A 20,313-nucleotide genomic window follows, 5' to 3' on the forward strand; every position below is an offset into this window, starting at 1 on the left:
CTGTGAAGACTGTGTGTGTGTCTGTATGTGAGAGAGAGAGAGAGGGGATGCTGATTAATGTAAATAATCTGGATATCAGGAAGAGAAGCTATAAGTACATATGCTGCTGACATTGGATCAATAATAATATTTATTTGAAAATGACATTTAACTGTATTGTTTGGTCATTAAGTTATAACATCCTCTGAATCTGGAGTCTATTATGGTCTCCATTATATCATGTGCAATTCTATAATTGATAAAATAATTTTGGTGGGCCTTCCCAGCAGATCTAGCAGTACTGATTCCAGGAATTAAACCAACCTATTCAATTCAGTGTGATTCAATTACATGTGATCTCCTAACTCAAAAAAACAACACTCATTAAACTGTAATACATCTTATTATGTTATATTACAAAAGTATCATACACCTAAGCAATACAACAGCTGCAGTAAAACAAAATACTCTCTTCCCTTCTGGAGATGTTTAGAAAACAAAATATGATAGGTGAATTAAAGCCACAGGAGAAGCTCAGACAGAACAGTGAAACAACATGAAGGGCTTCTCAGCAGAATTATGATCCTGTTAAAGGAGATTTCTTTCTAGAACTGTCATCAATGAACCTATACTTGTTCACACTAGAATACCTATACTGTGTGACAAACATGGAAAATGTGCAATGTTTCAAGTACGCAAAGTCATGTTAAAAGACTGTGATGTTTTTACATTTCTCTCCTCAAAATTGAAACATTGAAACAGTGTAAAGCAACTATACTCTAAAAATAAATTTTAAAAAACACATGCCATGATATTTCATGTTTATACTACTTTGCATTATCTTAAAAGATTATTTATCTTTGACTTTGTATACTTTTTGTCTACCACTGATATAAATTTTACTTCATACTGATGTTAATATGAGTAAGGAAATGTTATCTTGCTATACTATCATCACTACTGAACATAGTGTTTGTAAATTTCCAAGGTGAGTGCAGGGAGGGCACTTTCAAGGCACTTCTAACTGCACCAAAATGGTCTGAGTTTTGTTAGTACAAATTTTAAATTTTTTGATGTAAATAAATTTGTGAATGTAAATTTATATGTTTTGAGAGAGTATTTCAGTTCAGTCTACATAGATAGACAGAGATAGGTTTATAGTCAGTGAGCTTTAGAACAAGAAGATGAGGCTTTAGAAAGAAGAGGCTTGTGGGGCAGGACACAGAGTAGGAGAGCAGTAGAACAGTTCAGTTCAGTTCAGTTCAGTTGCTCAGTCGTGTCCAACTCTTTGCGACCCCATGAATCACAGCACGCAGTTCACTCAAACTCATGTCCATCGAGTCGGTGATGCCATCCAGCCATCTCATTCTTTGTCATCCCCTTCTCCTCCCGCCCCCAATCGTTCCCAGCATCAGATTCTATCACTGTGGATGCTGACTGCAGCCATTAAATTAAAAGACGCTTACCCCTTGGAAGGAAAGTAGAACAGTAAGAAACTTAAATTGCAATCACATGCGTTTTTAATCTTAAAATCAGTCTCTGAAATAAACAGTCCCTTTTCCTCTGGGAGGTGGAGGAAACAGAGGAGGCAAATGTTTGACAGATGTTGGGTGTTCCAAATAAGGAGGGGAAGACAGTACGATACTTGTTTTCCTGCCTCTATAGTACAGACGCTATCAATAAAGTGATACAGTCAGACCACGTGGTCCACTTTAATAAGTCCTCCTGAGTGGCTATTAATTAGCATGTTACTATATAATGTCTCATTATCATTCTATAGTTTATAATTGGTTCCTTAGTTCCTTCATTTTTTTCAGAGTATCTTTCAAGTCTTAAGAAGAAGTTCAACTGCTTACAAGAGCTCAGGGCAGTAAAATGTTCTGTGGGAGGCAAAGAACTGATACTGTTGGGGAGGGAGTACACAATACAGGAGCCAACACAGATGGGGATAACTAGTAATAATGAAGGGCTAAATAATAATGGTGAGTGAAGCTGGCTTGCTTTCTGTATCTCAGACTTTAGCACCATTTAACTGGATAAAATATATATGGTTCAAATTATAGTAAAGTATTGTTCCTCCCCGATATTCCTTTATGCACTCAACAACTATTTACTGTTTACTTGTGATATTTCTGGCAATGGTGTCTGAGGTAAAATTATTTTTTTAAACATCGTTTTAAAAATGGATTTTAGGTCCCTTGCCTTTTGGACTTATACAAGATAAGTACCTTCTGACTTCAACTTGTGAAAAACTTCTAAAAGGGGAATAAAACACTGTGCCAATTACAAATGCTGCAGCAGCAGCTGACCTTCAACTCCCCGAGAAGAGAGTTCACGGTGAGTATCAAGAAGGAGGCACTCCATGCTCTGGGAAAACTGGCAGAACAGATGTTCAGATAGTTCGACATTTTCAGGAACTGATTTTATTAACCCAATCCTTGAATTTTCTCATATCTAGAAAAGTACTGAATCCCTTCATGGTGACATCAGCTCCTTGTGACTAGCAGAAAACCTTGGCAAAGATAAACGCTTGATGGCATGACCTCCCCCTACACCAAAATCGCACATATATTGGCCTTTCTCCCACCCCTGCCTCTTTGGCTCAGTCTCTCAGAGCCATCTGAGGTGCTGTCTTGCAGGCTGCAGTCCTCATTTTGCCCAAATAAAACTTAACTCGCAACTCTCACATTGTGCATCTTTTTAAGTTGACAACTCTAACAAAAGAAGAACATCCATATCCCTTAAAATACATGAATAAAATCTTAATTAAAACATTAATTTTGAAAAGATTTATTTTTACAAGATTACATTTTTCACTTTGGAAAAACACACTCTCTGTCTACCCATTTGCCACATCCAAGAGAGGTCTAGGCTATGTTGTTGTTAGCAATTTCATAGGTCTATAAATCACTTCATGGCAAATAGATGGGGAAACAGTGGAAACAGTGGCTGACTATTTTTTTGGCTCCAAAATCACTACAGATGGTGATTGCACCCATGAAATTAAAAGACGCTTACTCCTTGGAAGGGAACTTATGACCAACCTAGACAGCATATTAAAAAGCAGAGACATTACTTTGTCAACAAAGGTCCATCTAGTCAAGGCTATGGTTTTTCCAGTGGTCAGAGTCAGACTATAAAGAAAGCTGAGCACTGAAGAATTGATGCTTTTGAACTGTGGTGTTGGAGAAGATTCTTGAGAGTCCCTTGGACTGCAAGGAGATCCAACCAGTCCATCCTGAAGGAGATCAGTCCTGGGTGTTCATTGGAAGGACTGATGTTGAAGCTGAAACTCCAATACTTTGGCCACCTGATGCAAAGAGCTGACTCATTGGAAAAGACCCTGATGCTGGGAAAGACTGAGGGCAGGAGGAGAAGGGGATGACAGAAGATGAGATGGTTGGATGGCATCACCGACTCAATGGACATGAGTTTGGGTGAACTCTGGGAGTTGGTGATGGACAGGGAGGCCTGGTGTTCTGTGGTTCATGGGATCGCAAAGAGTCAGACACGACTGAGCGACTGAACTGATAACCACCACGGTGATCAAAAATTCTTTCCTGAGGTAATTTGTGAAAATGAAATTAATTTTTCCTTTTTTGGGAAAAAAAAAAAAAAATCAGTTGGGAAGTTGTCGTGAATGCACTGTAATTTCTTGTCTATGTTCTATGTAAGGTTCCCCAAGTGGAAAAAGGATCGGTGGAAGTTTACAATGATTTGTGTCAAGAAGAAAAGGTCACTTTCACTGTAAAAATTATATAATTAAGTATGCCAACAATTATTATAAACCATATCATCTGTTGGCACATGGGTCTTAACAGTTAAGAAGAAATCCCTCAGCAGTTTTGGTTTGTTTAAGACCACTGTTAAGCCCCCTGTTTTCAGACACTGTAGACAAAAATGTTGAGGTTCAACAATCTGTATTACTATGCTTAAAATTACTTGTATAAAATCTACATTATCAGTATAAAATAGTTTACAGTGAATATTTAAGAAGTTATTCTTTGGCATTACACAAAAACACAAGTATATTTCTACTCTTTCCAACTTGGATTCTTCTCTTCAAAATCAGAATTCTGTATCCTACCCCCCCTCCTTTGAAGAAACCACTTAGTCAGCTACCCAAAGAACATGGATATCCCTAAAAAAAAAAGAAGAGGTGCAACACATTTTCACATTCTTTCTAAAAAGAAAAACACACTGTATCTGGAAATATAAAACTGGCATTATGTATTTTATAAAAAAGATAAGAAAGATGTCAACCTTTAAAAATATAACTATTAAAGACAATTAAACTTTGAAGACTTGGAGTAAGAATTAGAAAAATTTACGAAACAAACAGGAAACATAAGCATAGAGACACAACAGCATACCCACCATAATTAGAGAACAAAAGAAATGAACCAAAGCTTGATTTAAAAGAAGGTGATGTCTTTTCATACATCAGGATAAATTTTATGGCAATTTCTCAGTGAAAAAGGAATATGGAAATCCACTGTATGTTACATGTAGCTATGTTCCCAGTTGACTGAATAGTAAAGTTCATATAGTTCTCATTCCACAGTGAGTTCAGTGATTCTAGACAAGCACATAACAGAGTCCTAATAAAAGAATTATTGCAGGCATATTTGTAACAATGACCTCTACATAATTATTCTAGTCAAGTTCTAGTGCCAGGATAGGAAAAGCAAAACAAGTAGAATGTTCTCACAGATGCTGTCTTTAACAGAGCTTATCTTTGGGTGTTCTACCTATTGCATATACATGCCTGATCTCTTGTGAAACACATCCTAAAACAATGTCAAGGTTAGAAGTGAGGCTCTGTAATTTTCCATTCGTCATCAGGTACTAGATTCAAGCAGCAGATTGTGTCTTCCAACTGGTTTATTTAGCTGGTGCCAAAGCCTGTTCAAATGTTCCCTGTTTGCTGTTTAGTTTTGTATTTGTGACTCAAAGTATTGCCGCCAAGTATTCTATGAACTCTCCAAAATAATTCAATGAAAATAGGTTGGCAAATGTCATAGGAATGATTATATTAGGTGAAAAGGTCAAATACATCTGTCGGGGAGTTGGGGCAGGGGGCAGTACTTCCATGTAGATCATTAATTCTCAATATAATGAGAATAATAAAAGTAAGGCACTGATGATATACCAAGTGTTTAACATTAGCTGGGAATTAATGATTAAGCAGCAAAAACATAAAACTTCGATTGCAAGGTGATGAGTACATTATAAGCAGAGCAGGAATGAAATCAAAGTGACAGGAAGAACACGAAAGGAAAGGCAGAAGACCAAGGACTCACTGCAGACTCCTGGCAGTGTTTACACTTGAATTCCCTTCCAGAAGGCACCAGCCATCCTATCAAATACTCAAGCCCACACGTCTGGGGTCAGACACAGAGGGGCTAAGCTGCTCAAATGTGACTAGATGAACAAAAGGGCACACTTGAGTGGAATTAATGAGCCAATTCTGCAGGACACAATTCTCATTTCTTTTTTCCAGTATCTGACAACCTTCCCTAACTCTTTCTCTAGATTAAAGTGCAAATGGCATTTCACTATTATTATCTGATAACAGCTCTTCAAAGCTACTGTCAACTTTGCCTCTTTGGTTTAGAGTATTCAATCTGTATCTATTGTCCATTTCAAAATTCTGAATACTATTTATTATTAAATTTTAATTATTTAGCATGATTTATTATTAATAACCAATACATATAATTAATTATGCCTATCTTCACTCTCTTCCTAGTTTTTGATCAGAAAAACCTTAAAAATAAAGCACAAAACAATTATTTAATAGCAAATATTAAAAATAATTTAAGATATGTAATACACAATGATTTTCATGACACAGTACATGTACTGAATTTTAAAATTTCATCCACACTATTCATGATCAAATCAGGCTAGATATACAGAAGAAAATACATCTATTCAAATACAGTCAAAGCATCAACTCATTTTTTGCTCAGTTTCATTATTTTAATTTACTTTTCTTAGAAGTAATTTCTTTCAAATGTACTGTATGCAATGCTAACACTTATTTCAAAACCAGTATATCATTCCTCCAATTCATGGAACAGCATTATAGAGATAGTGCAATGAATGAAAAAGAAACATAGACACAAGAAGGAACTTTAAAGTTTATACAGGTACTGAAGGTCAGAAGAGGTAATAAGTTCAAAATCCTGGAAAACAGGTAAGGAAATAAAGCAGCAAAAAGACTGGGCAACACAGGCCAGACAAAGGCACACCCTCTATACAAGAGGAATTTAAAGCCCAACTAAATATTAATGAGAGTAACAAGATATAAACATCAAATAGAGCTCCAAACTAATTAATTGAATATCACCTTATAGTCTCATTGGAAAAAAGTATGGAATATTAAGTCCTTGCAATGAAAACTCAAGACAAACAGAAACCTCCAGGATGGAAGACGAAGTAAGATAAATAAAAGTTCATCTAATACTTTAAGTTTTCTAAGGTATAAATTTAAAGAATTTTATTGAAGTATAATTTTCATATAATACAAGAAAGATCTACAGTGTTCAGTTCAAAGAGTTTGGGCAATTGCATACAACACTTTTTTGTTAAAACTAAAATAAAAGAACATTTATATAATCCCAGAAAGTTTCCTTATGCTGCTTTTATCCATTTCTACCTCTACCCAAGACAATCACTTTCTGACCTCTATAATCATATATTCAGTTCAGTTCAGTCGCTCAGTCGTGTCCGACTCTTTGCGACCCCATGAATCACAGCACGCCAGGCCTCCCTGTCCATCACCAACTCCCAGAGTTCACTCAAACTCATGTCCATCGAGTCGGTGATGCCATCCAGCCATCTCATTCTCTGTCGTCCCCATCTCCTCCTACCCCCAATCCCTCCCAGCATCAGAGTCTTTTCCAGTGAGTCAACTCCGTCGCATGAGGTGGCCAAAGTATTGGAGCTTCAGCTTTAGCATCAATCCTTCCAATGAACACCCAGGATTGATATCCTTTGCCTTTTCTTGAAATTCATGTAAACAGAATTACATTGTATATATTTTTTAAATCTAGATTATTTTGTCCAGGACTGGGATCCGAGAGCCAGGAGCCGGGCTGGCGCACAGTGGCGCAGAGATCAAGTTCTGAGCCTTTGGAGTGGGAGCACTGACCCCAAGTCCCTAGACTGCCTGACAACTAACCCTGCTGCTGCTGCTGCTGCTGCTGCTAAGCCACTTCGGTCGTGTCCAACTCTGTGCGACCCCATAGACGCAGCCCACCAGGCTCCCCGTCTCTGGGATTCTCCAGGCAAGAATACTGGAGTGGGTTGCCATTTCCTTCTCCAATGCATGAAAGTGAAGTCGCTCAGTCGTGTCCAACTCTTAGCGACCCCATGGACTGCAGCCTACCAGACTCCTCCATCCATGGGATTTTCCAGGCGAGAGTACTGGAGTGGGTTGCCATTGCCTTCTCCGAGAACTAACCCTAGGGAGTATCAAAAAGTGAGAACTCACATAAAGGAAGCTTACTGAATACAAGACCTGGCATCACTCAACCACCAGCAGTACCCTGTGCAGGAAGCCTCATCTAAACGAAAAACAAAAATACAAACCCAATTATCAACAGACAGAATTACCAACTCACTCAGCCTTGCCCATCAGAGGAAAAACAAACAAACAAAAACTCAGCACAAGTCCTACCCTATATGAAGGTTACACAAACCACTGGACCGACCTTAGGAGGGCAGAAATCAAAAGGAAGAAAGAATTCAATCTTGAAAACTGGGAAAAGGAGACCTCAAACACAATAAGTTAAAAAAAAAAATAATGAAAAGGCAGAGAAATACCATACAAATGAAGGAACAAACTAGAAACACAGAAGTCCAACTAAATCAAGAGGAAACAGGAAAACTACCTGAAAAAGAATTCAGAATAATGATAGTAAAGATGATCAAAAACCTTGAAAATAAAATGGAGAAAATCCAAGAATCAATTAACAAAGACCTAGAAGAATTAAGAAATAAACATACAGAGACAACACAATTACTGAAATTAAAAAATACTCTAGAAAGAATCAATAGCAGTATATCTGAAGCAGAAGAACGAAACAGTGAGCTGGAAGAAAAAATGGGGGAAATAACATCTGAAGAGCAGAATAAAGTAAAAAGAATGAAAAGAACTGAGGATAGTCTCAGAGACCACTGGGACAATATCAAATGCACAAACATTTTAATTATAGGGGTCCCAGAAGAAGAAGAGAAAAAGAAAGGGTATGAGAAAGTTTTTGAAGAGATTATAGTTGAAAATTTTCCCAGCATGGAAAAGGAAATAGTCAATCAAGTCCAGAGGCACAAAGAGTCCCATACAGGATAAACCCAAGGAGAAACATGGCAAGACACATATTAGTCAAACTAACAAAGACTAAACACAAAGAAAGAATACTAAAAGCAGCAAGGAAGAAGCAACAAGTAACATACAAGGGAAACCCCATATGCTTAACAGCTGATCTTTCAGCAGAAACTCTGCAGACCAGAAGGGAATGGCAGGATATATTTAAAGTATTGAAAGGAGAAAATCTGCAACTAAGATTATAGTACCCGGCAAGGATCTCATTCAAAATTGATGGAGAAATAAAAAGCTTTTCAGACAATCAAAAGTTAAGACAACTCAATACCATCAAACCAGCTTTACAAAAAATGTTTTAGGGACTTATATAGTCAAGAAATACAAGAGAAGAAAAAGATCTACTCCAAACAATTAAGAAAATGGCAATAGGAACATATATATCAATAATTACTTTAAATATAAATGGATTAAATGATCCAACCAAAAGACACAGACTGACTGAATAGATACAAAACGAAGATCCATATACATGCTGTCTACAAAAAACCCACTTCAGACCTAAAAACACATATATACTGAAAGTGAGAGGAAGGAAAAATATATTCCATGCAAAGAGGAAGCAAAAGAAATCTGGAGTAGCAATCCTCATATCAAACCAAACAGACCTTAAAATAAAGAATATTACAAGAGATAAGGAAGGACACTACATAATGATCAATACAAGGGAAGACATAACAATTATAAGTATCTATACACCCAAACAGAAGCACCTCAATACATAAGACAAACACTGCTGCTGCTGCTGCTAAGTCACTTCAGTCGTGTCCAACTCTGTGCGACCCATAGACTGCAGCCCACAAGGCTCCTCCGTCCCTTGGATTCCCTAGGCAAGAATACAGGAGTGGGTTGCCATTTCCTTCTCCAAAGACAAATACTAACAGATATAAAAGGAGAAATTGACAGTAACACAATAATAGTAGAAGACGATAACACCCCACTCACACCAATGGACAGAAAATCAAAACAGAAACTGAATAAGGAAACACAAGTCTTAAATGATACATGAGATGAGATGGTTTTCACTGATATCTTCAGGACGTTCCATATAAATGCAGAAGAATATACCTCCTCAAGTGCACATGGAACACTGTCCAGGGTAGACCACATCTTGGGTCATAAATCAAACCTCAGTAAATTTAAGAAAACTAAAATTCTGAAAGAGATGGGAATACCAGACCACCTAACCTGACTCTTGAGAAACCTGTATGCATGTCAGGAAGCAACAGTTAGAACTGGACATGGAACAACAGACTGGTTCCAGAGAGGAAAAGGAGTACGTCAAGGTTGTATCTTGTCACCCTGCTTATTTAACTTATATGCAGAGTACATCATGAGGAACACTGGACTGGAAGAAGCACAAGCTGGAATCAAGATTGCTGGGAGAAATATCAATAACCTCAGATATGCAGATGACACCACCCTTATGGCAGAAAGTGAAGAGGAACTCAAAGGCCTCTCGATGAAAGTGAAAGAGGAGAGTGAAAAGATTGGCTTGAAGCTCAACATTCAGAAACTAAGATCATGGCATCTGGTCCCATCACTTCATGGGAAATAGATGGGGTAACAGTGGAAACAGTGTCAGACTTTATTTTTGGGGGCTCCAAAATCACTGCAGATACTGATTGCAGTCATGAAATTAGAAGACGCTTACCCCTTGGAAGGAAAGTTATGACCAACCTAGACAGCATATTAAAGAGCAGAGACATTACTTTGTCAAGCAAGGTCCGTCTAGTCAAGGCTATGGTTTTTCCCGTGGTCATGTATGGATGTGAGAGTTGGACTGTGAAGAGAGCTGATCGCCGAAGAATTGATGCTTTTGAACTGTGGTGTTGGAGAAGACTCTTGAGAGTCCCTTGGACTGCAAGGAGATCCAACCAGTCCATTCTAAAGGAGATCAATTCTGGGTGTTCATTGGAAGGACTGATGCTAAAGCTGAAACTCCAATACTTTGGCCACCTCATGCGAAGAGTTGACTCACTGGAAAAGAGTCTGATGCTGGGAGGAATTAAGGGCAGGAGAAGACGGGGACGACAGAGAATGAGATGGCTGGATGGCATCACCGACTCTGTGGACATGAGTTTGAGTGAACTCCGGGAGTTGGTGATGGACAGGGAGGCCTGGCGTGCTGTGATTCATGGGGTCACAAAGAGTCGGACACGACTGAGCGAGTGAACTGAAATCACATCAACCATCTTCTGCGACCGCAACACAATGAGACTAGATATCAACAACAAGAAAAAAAACTGTAAGAAACACAAGGACATAGAGATTAAACAACATGTTTCAAAATAACTAACAGCTTACTGAAGAAGTAGAAAGGTAAATCAAAAAATTTCTAGAAACAGAAGACAATGAAAACACACAACTCAAAACCTATGTGATGCAGCAAAAGCAGTTCTAAGAGGGAAGATTATAGCAATACAATCCTACCTCAAGAAATAAGAAAAACATGCAATAGACAACCTAACTTTACATCTACAACAACTGGAAAAAGAACAACAACAAAAAAAAGCTAAATTAATTAAAAAGGAGAGGTTACAGTAGACAATGCAGAAATACAAAGGATTATGAGACTATTATGAACAACTATATGGCAATAAAATGGATAACCTGGAATAAATGGACAGATTCCTGGAAAAATTCAATCTGCCAAGTCTGAAACAGGAACAACAGAAATTATGAACAAACTAATTACAAGCACTGAAATCTAAGCTATGATCAAAAATCTCCCAAAAAACAAAAACCCAGGACCAGATGTCTTCACGAGAGAATTCTATCAAACATTTAGAGAATATCTAATGCCTATACCTCTAAAAGTCCTTCAAAAAATTTCACAGAAAGTTCAGTTCAGGTCATTCAGTTCAGTCGCTCAGTCGTGTCTGACTCTTTGCGACCCCATGAATCACAGCACGCCAGGCCTCCTTGTTCATCACCAACTCCCGGAGTTCACTCAAACTCATGTCCATCAAATCGGTGATGCCATTCAGCCATCTCATTCTTTGTCGTCCCTTTCTCCTCCTTACCCCAATCCCTCCCAGCATCAGAGTCTTTTCCGTTGAGTCAACTCTTCGCATGAGATGGCTAAAGTACTGGGAGTTTCAGCTTTAGCATCAGTCCTACCATGAACACCCAGGATTGATCTCCTTTAGAATGGACTGCTTGGATCTCCTTGCAGTCCAAGGGGCTCTCAAGAGTCTTTTCCAACACCATAGTTCAAAAGCATCAATTCTTCGGCGATCAGCTTTCTTCACAGTCCAACTCTCACATCTATACATGACCAAGGGAAAAACCATAGCCTTGACTAGACCGACTTTTGCTGGCAAAGTAATGTCTCTGCTTTTTAATATATTATCTAGGTTGGTCATAACTTTCCTTCCAAGGAGTAAGCACCTTTTAATTTCATGGCTGTAATCACCATCTGCAGTGATCTTGGAGCTCAAAAAAATAAACTCTGACACTGTTTCCACTGTTTCCCCATCTATTTGCCATGAAGTGATGGGACCAGATGCCATGATTTTAGTTTTCTGAATGTTGAGCTTTAAGCCAACATTTTCACTCTTCTCTTTCAATTTCATCAAGAGGCTTTTTAGTTCCTCTTCACTTTCTGCCAGAAGGGTGGTGTCATCTGCATATCTGAGGTTATTGGTATTTCTCCTGGCAATCTTAATACCTGCTTGTGCTTCTTCCAGCCCAGCGTTTCTCATGATGTACTCTGTGTATAAGTTAAATATGCAGGGTTACAATATACAGCCTTGACGTAATCCTTTTCCTATTTGGAACCAGTATGTTGTTCCATGTCCAGTTCTAACTGTAGCTTCCTGACCTGCATACAGGTTTCTCAAGAGGCAGGTCAGGTGGTCTAGGATTCCCATCTCTTTCAGAATTTTCTATACTTTATTGTGATCCACAAAGTCAAAGTCTTTGGCATAGTCAATAAAGCAGAAATAGATGTTTTTCTGGAACTCTCTTGCTTTCTCCATGATCCAGCAGATGTTGGCAATTTGATCTCTGGTGCCTCTGCCTTTTCTAAAACCTGCTTGAACATCTGGAAGTTCACAGTTCACATATTGCTGAAGCCTGGCTTGGAGAATTTTGAGCATGACTTTACTAGCATATGAGATGAGTGCAATGGTGCGGTAGTTTGAGCATTCTTTGGCATTGCCTTTCTTTGTGACTGGAATGAAGACTGACATTTTCCAGTCCTGTGACCACTGCTGAGTTTTCCAAACTTGCTGCCATATTGAGTGCAGCACTTTCACAGCATTATCTTTCAGGATTTGAAATAGCTCAACTGGAACTCCATCACCTCCACTAGCTTTCTTCGTAGTGATGCTCTCTAAGGCCCTCTTGACTTCACATTCCAAGATGTCTGGTTCCAGGTGAGTGATCACGCCATCGTGATTATCTTGGTCAGGAAGATCTTTTTTGTACAGTTCTTCTGTGTATTCTTGCCACCTCTTCTTAATATCTTCTGCTTCTGTTAGGTCCATACCATTTCTGTCCTTTATCGAGCCCATCTTTGCATGAAATGTTCCCTTGGTATCTCTAATTTTCTTGAAGAGATCGCTAGTCCTTCCCATTCTGTTGTTTTCCTCTATTTCTTTGCAATGATCGCTGATGAAAGCTTTCTTATCTCTCCTGGTATTCTTTGGAACTCTGCATTCAGATGCTTATATCTTTCCTTTTCTCCTTTGCTTTTCGCTTCTCTTCTTTTCACAGCTATTTGTAAGTCCTCCCCAGACAGCCATTTTGCTTTTTTGCATTTCTTTTCCATGGGGATGGTCTTGATCCCTGTCTCCTGTACAATGTCATGAACCTCCAGAGGAAGGAACACTTCCAAACTCATTCGACGAGCCCACCATCACCCTGGTACCAAAACCAGACAAAGACAACACAATAAAAGAAAACGACAGGCCAATATCAGTGATGAACGTAGATGCAAAGATCCTCAACAAAATTTTAGCAAACAGAATTCAGCAAAACATCAAAAACCTCATACACCATGATCAAGTTGGGTTTATTCCAGGAATGAAAGGATTATTCAATATATGCAAATCAATCAATGTTATACAACATATTAACAAATTGAAAGATAAAAACCATATGATCATCTCAATAGATGCAGAAAAAGCCTTTGACAAAATTCAGCACCCATTTATTTTTAAAACTCTTCAGAAAGTGGTCATAGAAGGAACCTACCTCAACATAGTAATGGCCATATATGATAAACCTACAGTTCAGTTCAGTTCAGTCGCTCAGTCGTGTCCGACTCTCCGCGACCCCATGAATCACAGCACGCCAGGCCTCCCTGTCCATCACCAACTCCCGGAGTTCACTCAAACTCATGTCCACAGAATCGGTGATGCCATCCAGCCATCTCATTCTCCGTCGTCCCCTTCTCCTCCCGCCCCCAACCTTTCCCAGCATCAGAGTCTTTTCCAGTGAGTCAACTCGTCTCATGAGGTGGCCAAAGTACTGGAGTTTCAGCTTTAGCATCAGTCCCTCCAATGAACATCCAGGATTGATCTCCTTTAGAATGGACTGGTTGGATCTCCTTGCAGTATAAGGGACTCTCAAGAGTCTTCTCCAACACCACAGTTCAAAAGCATCGATTCTTCGGCGATCAGCTTTCTTCACAGTCCAACTCTCACATCCATACATGACCACGGGAAAAACCATTGCCTTGACTAGACGGACCTTGGTCGGCAAAGTAATGTCTCTGCTTTTTAATATACTATCAAGGTTGGTCATAACTTTCCTTCCAAGGAGCAAGCGTCTTTTAATTTCATGACTGCAATCAGCATCTGCAGTGATTTTGGAGCCCAAAAAAACAAAGTCTGACACTGTTTCCACTCTTTTTCCATCTATTTCCCATGAAGTGATGGGACCAGATGCCATGATCTTTGTTTTCTGAATGTTGAGCTTCAAGCCAACCTTTTCACTCTCCTCTTTCACTTTCATCAAGAGGTTTTTGAGTTCCTCTTCACTTTCTGCCATAAGGGTAGTGTCATCTGCATATCTGAGGTTATTGATATTTCTCCCAGCAATCTTGATTCCAGCTTGTGCTTCTTCCAGCCCAGCGTTCCTCATGATGTACTCTGCATATAAGTTAAATAAGCAAGGTGACAATATACAACCTTGACGTACACCTTTTCCTATTTGGAACCAGTCTGTTGTTCCATGACTGGTTCTAACTGTTGCTTCCTGACCTGCATACAGGTTTCTCAAGAGGCAGGTCAGGTGGTCTGGGATTCCCATCTCTTTCAGAATGTTCCACAGTTTATTGTGATCCACACAGTCAAAGGCTTTGGCATAGTCAATGAAGCAGAAATAGATATTTTTCTGAAACTCTCTTGCTTTCTCCATGATCCAGCGGATGTTGGCAATTTGATCTCTGGTGCCTCTGCCTTTTCTAAAACCTGCTTGAACATCTGGGAGTTCACGGTTTACATACTGCTGAAGCCTGGCTTGGAGAATTTTGAGCATGACTTTACTAGCGTGTGAGATGAGTGCAATTGTGCGGTAGTTTGAGCATTCTTTGGCATTCCCTTTCTTTGGGACTGGAATGAAGACTGACCTCTTCCAGTCCTGTGGCCACTGCTGAGTTTTCCAAATCTGCTGGCATATTGAGTGCAGCACTTTCACAGCAAACATTATTCTCAATGGTGAAAAACTGAAAGCATTACCCCTAAGATCAGGAACAAGACAGGGGTGTCCACTTTCACCATTGTTATTCAGCATAGTTCTGAAAGTCCTGGCTACAGCAATCAGAGAAGAAAAAGAAACAAAAGGCATCCAGATCAGAAAATAAGAAGTAATGCGCTCACTGTTTGCAGATGACATGAAACTGTACATAGAAACCCTAAGATAGTATCAGAAAATTACTAGAGCTAATCAGTGAATTTAGCAACGTTGCAGGATACAAAATCAATACACACAAATCACTTGCATTTCTACATACTAACTGAAAGCTGATCGCCAAAGAATTGATGCTTTTGAACTGTGGTGTTGGAGAAGACTCTTGAGAGTCCCTTGTACCGCAGGGAGATCCAACCAGTCCATTCTAAGGGAGATCGATTCTGGGTGTTCATTGTAAGGACTGATGCTAAAGCTGAAACTGCAATACTTTGGCCACCTCATGCGAGGAGCTGACTCACTGGAAAAGACTCTGATGCTGGGAAAGGTTGGGGGCGTGAGGAGAAGGGGACGACCGAGGATGAGGTGGCTGGATGGCATCACCGACTCTGTGGACATGAGTTTGAGTGAACTCCGGGAGTTGGTGATGGACAGGGAGGCCTGGCGTGCTGTGATTCATGGGGTCGTGGAGAGTTGGACACGACTGAGCGACTGAACTGAACTGAACTGAACTGAAAAATCAGAAACAGGAATTAAGGAATCAATCCCATTCACCATTGCAACAAAAAGAATTAAATATCTAGGAATTAACTTACCTGAGGAGACAAAAGAACTGTAAACAGAAAATTATTAGACACTGATGAAAGAAATCAAAGATGACATAAACAGATGGAGAGATATTCTATGTTCCTGGGTAGGAAGAATCAATACTGTGAAAATGACTATACTACCAAACACTATCTACAGGTTCAATGCAATCCCTATTAAATTACCAATGTCATTTTTCACAGAACTAGAACAAAAAATTTCACAATTCATTTGGAAACACGAAAGACCCCAAATAGCCAAAGCAGTCTTGAGAAAGAAGAATGGAGCTGGAGTAATCAACCTTCCTAACTTCAGATTATACTATAAAGCTACAGTCATCAAGACAGTATGGTACTGGCATAAAAACTGAAGAATAGGCCAATGGAACAATATAGAAAGCCCAGAAATAAACCCATGCCCCTAGGGGTACCTTATTTTTGACAAAGGAGGCAAGAATACACAATGGGGGCAAAGAGAGTCTCTTTAATAAATGGTGCTGGGAAAACTGGACAGCTACATGTAAAAGAATGAAATTAGAACACTTCCTAACACCATACACAAAGATAAACTCAAAATGGATTAAAGACCTACATGTAAGACCAGAAACTATAAAACTCTCAGAGGAAAACATCATAAGCAGAACACTCGATGACATAAATCAAAGCAAGATCCTCTATGACCCACCTCCTAGAGTAATGGAAATAAAACAAAAGTAAACAAGTGGGACCTGATTAAACTTAAAAGCTTTTGCACAGCAAAGGACACCATAAGCAATGTGACAAGACAACCTTCAGAATGGGAGAAAATAATAGCAATGAAACAATTGACAAAGGATTAATTTCCAAAATATACAAGCAGCTCATAGAACTCAATGCCAGAAAAACAAACAACCCAATCAACAAGTGGGAAACGACCTAAACAGACATTTATCCAAAGAAGACATATAGATGATGAACAAACATGTGAAAAGATGCTCAACATCGCTCATTATTAGAGAAATGCAAGTTAAAACTACAATGAGAGATCACCTCACATGGGTCAGAATGGCCATCATCAAAAACTCTACAAACAATACATGCTGGAGAGGGTGTAGAGAAAAGGGAACGCTCTTGCCCTGTTGGTGGGAATGTAAATCGATACAGCCACTATGGAAGACAGTATGGAGACTCCTTAAAAAACTAGGAATAAAACCACTATATGACCCAGCAATCCCACTCCTAAGCATATACCCTAAGGAAACCAAAATTTAAAAAAAAAAAAAATGTATCCCATTGTTAATTGCTGCACTATTTTCAATAACTAGAACATGGAAGCAATCTAGATGTCCATCAACAGATGATTGGCTAAAGAAGTTGTGATACATATACTCAATGGAATATCACTCAGCCATAAAAAGGAATGGATTTAAGTCCGTTCTAATGAGGTAGATGAACCTAGAACCTATTATACAGAGTGAAGTCAGAAGGAGAAAGATAAATGCCATATTCTAATACATATATACGGAATCTAGAAAAACGGTACTGAAGAGTTTATTTAAAGGGCAGCAATCGAGAAATAGATATAGAGAACAAGCTTATGGATGTGGGGAGAGGGGAGGAGAGGGTGAGATGTATGGAAAGAGTAACACGGAAATTTGCATTACCATATGTAAAATAGGTAGCCAAAGGGAATTTGCTATATGGCTCAGGAAACTCAAACAGGGGCTCTGTAGCAACCTAGAGGGTTGGGATGGGGAGGGAAATGGGAGGGAGGTTCAAAAGGGAGGGGATAAATGTATACCTATGGTTGATTCATGTTGAGGTCTGACAGAAAACAACAAAATTCTGTAAAGCAATTATCCTTCATTAAAAAATAATTTAAAAAAAGAAATTCCAAACATAACAGTAAAAATAATAAATCATAAGTTAAGGGACAAAAGAATAACTTTTGGCAAAATTCCAAAATTCTATCTATTTATGATAGAACCTTTTAACAGAGTCAGTGTAGAGGAGACCCTCCTCAACCTAATAAAAGTCATTTATGACAGACTCAAAAAAAAAATCTAGATTATTTTGCACATCAAAATATTCTTGGGATTCTTCCATGCTGTTTTTATCAGTAATTTGTTCTTTTTTAAAAATTACTGAGTAGTGAAAGGTCCGTCTAGTCAAGGCTATGGTTTTTCCAGTGGTCATGTATGGATGTGAGAGTTGGACTATGAAGAAAGCTGATCACCAAAGAATTGATGCTTTTGAACTGTGGTGTTGGATAAGACTCTTGAGAGTGCCTTGGACTGCAAGGACATCCAGCCAGTCCATTCTAAAGGAGATCAGTCCTGGGTGTTCATGGTAGGACTGATGCTAAAGCTGAAACTCCAATTTTTTGGCCACCTCATGCGAAGAGTTGACTCAACGGAAAAGACTCTGATGCTGGGAGGGATTGGGGGCAGGAGGAGAAGGGGACGACAGAGAATGAGATGGCTGGATGGCATCACCGATTTGATGGACATGAGTTTGAGTGAACTCCGGGAGTTGGTGATGGACAGGGAGGCCTGGCGTGCTGTGATTCATGGGTTCACAAAGAGTCGGACATGACTTAGCGACTGAACTGAACTGAATCTATTATATGAATGTACAAATGTATATCATTTGCTTTACCCTGTTGATGGATATTTGTTGGGTTTTTTCTTTAAGTTTTGACATAGGAAGAATAAGACTGCATGAATATTCCTGTATAAGTCTTTTTATGGGCACATTTGATATTCTTTTAGGTACGTTGGTCATAGGATAGATGTATGTTTAACTTAATAAGAAGCTGCCAGATGGTTCTCCAAATAATTTACTTTTCAATTTTCATTAGCAATTTATGAGCATTTTAGTTGCTTCAAATGTTCACCATAGGACAGTCCTATGTACAACAGTTTACACAATAGAAACAGGTTATATGAGTGAGGTAAACTTGTTACCATTAATGAACTAATATTGATACATTTCATATTCTCAGGGTTTTTTGCTTTTGTTTTACATTTCAGCCCTTCAAGTGGTTGGAAAATGGTCTTGATTTGCATTACCAAATGACTAAATTTTCACTACCTTTTCCTTTTTTGGAGGGGGTGGGGGGGTGGAACTTCCCTAGTGGCTCACATGGTAAAGAATCTGGCTGCAATGCAGGAGATCCAGGTTCAATCCCTGGGTTGGGAAGATCCCTTGGAGGAGGGCATGGTAACCCACTCTGGTATTCTTGCCTGGAGAATCCCATAGACTCAGGAGCCTGGTAGGTTTGAAAGACTGAATTTTTCTAAGAATCTGTCCATTTCTTCCAGGTTATCCATTTTATTGCCATATAGTAGTTCATAATGGAGAAGGCAATGGCAACCCACTCCAGGACTCTTGCCTGAAAAACCCCAAGGACGGAGGAGCCTGGTAGGCTGCAGTCCATGGGGTCACTAAGAGTTGGACATGACTGAGCAACTTCACTTTCACTTCTCACTTTCATGCATTGGAGAAGGAAATGGCAACCCACTCCAGTGTTCTTGCCTGGAGAATCCCAGGGACGGGGGAGCCTGGTGGGCTGCCGTCTATGGGGTCGCACAGAGTCAGACACGACTGAAGTGACTTAGCAGCAGCAGCAGTAGTTATTCATAATAGTCTCTTATAATCCTTTGTATTTCTGCACTGTCTGTTGTAACCTCTCTGTTTTAATTTTGTTGATTTGATTCTTCCCTTTTTTTCTTGATGAGTCTCATGACTGAGTGGCTGAACTGAACTGAACTGAACTGGCTAAAGGCTTGTCAATATTGTATATCTTTTCAGAGAACTAGCTTTCAGTTTTATTTATCTTCACTATTGTTTCTTTCATTCCTTTTTCATTTATTTCTGCTCGGATCTTTATGATTTCTTTCCTTCTACTAATTTTGGGGTTTTTTTGTTCTTCTTTTTCCAGTTGTTTTAGGAGTAAAGTTAGGTTGTGTATTTGATGTTTTTCTTATTTCTTGAGGTAGGATTGTATTGCTATAAACTTCCCTCTTAGGACTCCTTTTGTTGCATCCCAAAAGTTTTGAGTTGTGTTTTCACTGTCATCTGTTTCTAGAATTTTTTTTTATTTCCCTTTTGATTTATTCAGTATCCTATTGGTTATTTATAAAGCTGTTATTTAATCCTGTTTTTTTTCTTGTATTTGATATAAGGCACTTCGAGTGCTCCCTTGCCTGGGGTCCTTCTCTGTTGTTCAGCGAGTCAGGCACATAGAGGGGCCCCCTTGGCCTGGGTCCTACTCTGTAGATTGGCACATCTGGCATTTAAGGGGCACCCTGGGTGGGGTCCTGCTCTGTAGTTCAGTGCATCAGGCATTTGATGGACCAGCCTCTCTATTGTTCAGCTGCTGATGCCTGGCATGTGGGGGGAGAGGGGCTATGGTGCCGGCTCCACCCGCTACACATGACCCAGAAGTATCACCTTGCTTTCATGGCTGCTCAGCTGTCCTCCACAGGCATTTCCCATCACAATCTCCCTCTTCACCTC

The sequence above is a fragment of the Moschus berezovskii genome, chromosome 3 (assembly GCF_049115385.1).
Source record: "Moschus berezovskii isolate FMDL1 chromosome 3, NW_MosBer_1.0, whole genome shotgun sequence".
Classification (NCBI taxonomy): domain Eukaryota; kingdom Metazoa; phylum Chordata; class Mammalia; order Artiodactyla; family Moschidae; genus Moschus; species Moschus berezovskii.